This window comes from Hyla sarda, chromosome 2 (assembly GCF_029499605.1).
Source record: "Hyla sarda isolate aHylSar1 chromosome 2, aHylSar1.hap1, whole genome shotgun sequence".
Lineage (NCBI taxonomy): Eukaryota > Metazoa > Chordata > Amphibia > Anura > Hylidae > Hyla > Hyla sarda.
In genome coordinates this window covers 63,775,123-63,778,858 of record NC_079190.1, presented here as the reverse complement: position 1 = coordinate 63,778,858, position 3,736 = coordinate 63,775,123, and the positions used below count along the sequence as shown (strand labels likewise).

The window sequence follows — 3,736 nt, the reverse complement described above, 5'->3', positions numbered from 1 at the left end:
AGGTGTAGTTGTGGGGCATCGTGGAAGGTGGTCCACTGCCTGGAATGGAGGATTCTAGGTTGTGGATCTGCCAAAAGTGGTGTTGTGTCTGTCGAAGCATGTGACATGTTGAAAATAAAAAGATGGGGGCTTTTATATGCCTTTGTATTTTTATTTTTTTTTTTTATATCAAGAAAATGGTCTCCCCCTCTGCAATCCACCACTGCCTCCAGCCCTTCACACCAACTACCACCACTGCCTCCAGCCCTTCACACCAACTACCACCACTCCTTCTCCCCAACTACCACCCAGGACCCCAACTACCACCCATGGATGGACTGAGGCGAGGTGGATGTCAAGGAGAGTGGAATGGAGAGCAATGGATCGGGGGACTGGAGCATGTCGCTGGATGGACTGAGGCGAGGAGGATGTCAAGGAGAGCAGTTGTCGAGGTAAGTGGTTAGAGGGCGTTGCGGAGGAAGGTGTAGTTGTGGGGCATCGTGGAAGGTGGTCCACTGCCTGGAATGGAGGATTCTAGGTTGTGGATCTGCCAAAAGTGGTGTTGTGTCTGTCGAAGCATGTGGCATGTTGAAAATAAAAAGAGGGGGGCTTTTATATGCCTTTGTATATTTATTTATTTTTGTTATATCAAGAAAATGGTCTCCCCCTCTGCAATCCACCACTGTGTCCAGCCCTTCACACCAACTACCACCACTGCCTCCAGCCCTTCACACCAACTACCACCACTCCTTCTCCCCAACTACCACCCAGGACCCCAACTACCACCCATGGATGGACTGAGGCGAGGTGGATGTCAAGGAGAGTGGAATGGAGAGCAATGGATCGGGGGACTGGAGCATGTCGCTGGATGGACTGAGGCGAGGAGGATGTCAAGGAGAGCAGTTGTTGAGGTAAGTGGTTAGAGGGCGTTGCGGAGGAAGGTGTAGTTGTGGGGCATCGTGGAAGGTGGTCCACTGCCTGGAATGGAGGATTCTAGGTTGTGGATCTGCCAAAAGTGGTGTTGTGTCTGTCGAAGCATGTGGCATGTTGAAAATAAAAAGAGGGGGGCTTTTATATGCCTTTGTATTTTTATTTATTTTTGTTATATCAAGAAAATGGTCTCCCCCTCTGCAATCCACCACTGCCTCCAGCCCTTCACACCAACTACCACCACTGCCTCCAGCCCTTCACACCAACTACCACCACTCCTTCTCCCCAACTACCACCCAGGACCCCAACTACCACCCATGGATGGACTGAGGCGAGGTGGATGTCAAGGAGAATGGAATGGAGAGCAATGGATCGGGGGACTGGAGCATGTCGCTGGATGGACTGAGGCGAGGGGGATGTCAAGGAGAGCAGTTGTCGAGGTAAGTGGTTAGAGGGCGTTGCGGAGGAAGGTGTAGTTGTGGGGCATCGTGGAAGGTGGTCCACTGCCTGGAATGGAGGATTCTAGGTTGTGGATCTGCCAAAAGTGGTGTTGTGTCTGTCGAAGCATGTGGCATGTTGAAAATAAAAAGAGGGGGGCTTTTATATGCCTTTGTATTTTTTTTTTTTTTTTATATCAAGAAAATGGTCTCCCCCTCTGCAATCCACCACTGCCTCCAGCCCTTCACACCAACTACCACCACTGCCTCCAGCCCTTCACACCAACTACCACTACTCCTTCTCCCCAACTACCACCCAGGACCCCAACTACCACCCATGGATGGACTGAGGCGAGGTGGATGTCAAGGAGAATGGAATGGAGAGCAATGGATCGGGGGACTGGAGCATGTCGCTGGATGGACTGAGGCGAGGAGGATGTCAATGAGAGCAGTTGTCGAGGTAAGTGGTTAGAGGGCGTTGCGGAGGAAGGTGTAGTTGTGGGGCATCGTGGAAGGTGGTCCACTGCCTGGAATGGAGGATTCTAGGTTGTGGATCTGCCAAAAGTGGTGTTGTGTCTGTCAAAGCATGTGGCATGTTGAAAATAAAAAGATGGGGGCTTTTATATGCCTTTGTATTTTTATTTATTTTATTTATATCAAGAAAATGGTCTCCCCCTCTGCAATCCACCACTGCCTCCAGCCCTTCACACCAACTACCACCACTGCCTCCAGCCCTTCACACCAACTACCACCACTCCTTCTCCCCAACTACCACCCAGGACCCGGGACCACTCACTTCCACACCAACAACCTTCTTCCTATGGAACCTTACCACCCACACCACCACCACTCATGGGATTGGAAGATATCGGTGCATGGATGGACTGAGGCGAGGAGGATGTCAAGGAGAGCAGTTGTCGAGGTAAGTGGTTAGAGGGCGTTGCGGAGGAAGGTGTAGTTGTGGGGCATCGTGGAAGGTGGTCCACTGCCTGGAATGGAGGATTCTAGGTTGGGGATCTGCCAAAAGTAGTGTTGTGTCTGTCGAAGCATGTGGGATCTTGAAAATAAAAAGATGGGGGCTTTTATTAGCCTTTTGTTTTTTTTTTTATCAAGAAAACCTCCTCTGCAATCCACCATTGCCTCCAGCCCTTCACACCAATTACCACCACTGCCTCCACACCAACTACCACCACTGCCACCAGCCCTTCACACCAACTACCACCCAGGAACCGGGACCACTCACTTCCACACCAACAACCTTCTTCCTATGGAACCTTCCCACCCACACGCACATACCAGCTACCACAGCCATCCACACCATAGCTCCTTCTCCAACACCTTATTGATGCCCGACCATCAACCACTTCACACACACACACACACACACACACACACACACACACACCACAATTTCTCCAAACTAGCTTCAGGGTCTTCACAGGACTTGAACTCACAGCCTCTCTGCTCCAAGGCAGCAGCTCTAACCTCTAGACCATGAGAGCTTCATGGAAACTGGCAAGGATGACTGTGGTCTTGGCCTGTTTTGACAAAATAATTTTTTTCCCACCGGTTCATATACATTTGACTGGGACAGTACAGGCAAGCCGAGAGCTAGTTCGGACTTAGCTTCGAATCCCCCCTCTGTGCGGTTATGCTGGCAAGCCATGTGTAGCGGGGGTATAGCTCAGTGGTAGAGCATTTGACTGCAGATCAGGATGTCCTTGGCTCAAATCCGAGTGCCCCCTAACACACATTTTTTTGCTTTACGACTTAACCATATCCCACATATGTAGTGGTGGTGGGGGGGAGGCGCCATAGGAAGAAGGTTGTTGGTGTGGAAGTGAGTGGTCCCGGGTCCTGGGTGGTAGTTGGGGAGAAGGAGTGGTGGTAGTTGGTGTGAAGGGCTGGAGGCAACGTTGAGGTACAAACAAGCCACATGTTGTGGGGCTAAAGCTCAGTGGTAGAGCATTTGACTGCATGTAAAGAGGTCCAAGTGCCCGTAACACACGTTTTTTTTCTTTACAAGCTTAACTGTATCCCACACATGTAGTTTATTGCAGAAAATTAAAAATGTTGAGGTACAGGTGAGCTGCAGGTTGCGGGGGTATAGCTCAGTGGTAGAGCATTTGACTGCAGATCAAGAGGTCCTTGGTTCAAATCCAAGTGCCCCCTAACACACGCATGCTTTCTTTACAGCTTATCCACATCCTACATATGTCGTTTATAGCAGACCCCCACTAGCTTTGCACTGCAAGATTTTGGTCGCCTCATCCAGTTGATGAGCAGCCACCCTGGAGCGCAGAGGTTCAAGAGGTCCTTGATTCAAATACAAATGCCCGCTAATGCACAATTTTTTCTTGGTGGAGCATTGGGGTCAGACAGAAAAGAAC

At 50.3% G+C, this 3,736-nt stretch overlaps 1 non-coding gene across 1 annotated transcript; it reads left to right on the top strand.

Moving 5' to 3' along the window:
• The first annotated feature begins 3,446 nt into the window (after positions 1 to 3,446).
• On the top strand, positions 3,447 to 3,518 carry TRNAC-GCA (transfer RNA cysteine (anticodon GCA)). Its single transcript has one exon. It is a non-coding gene; the product is annotated as a tRNA-Cys (tRNA).
• The last annotated feature ends 218 nt before the right edge of the window (positions 3,519 to 3,736 follow it).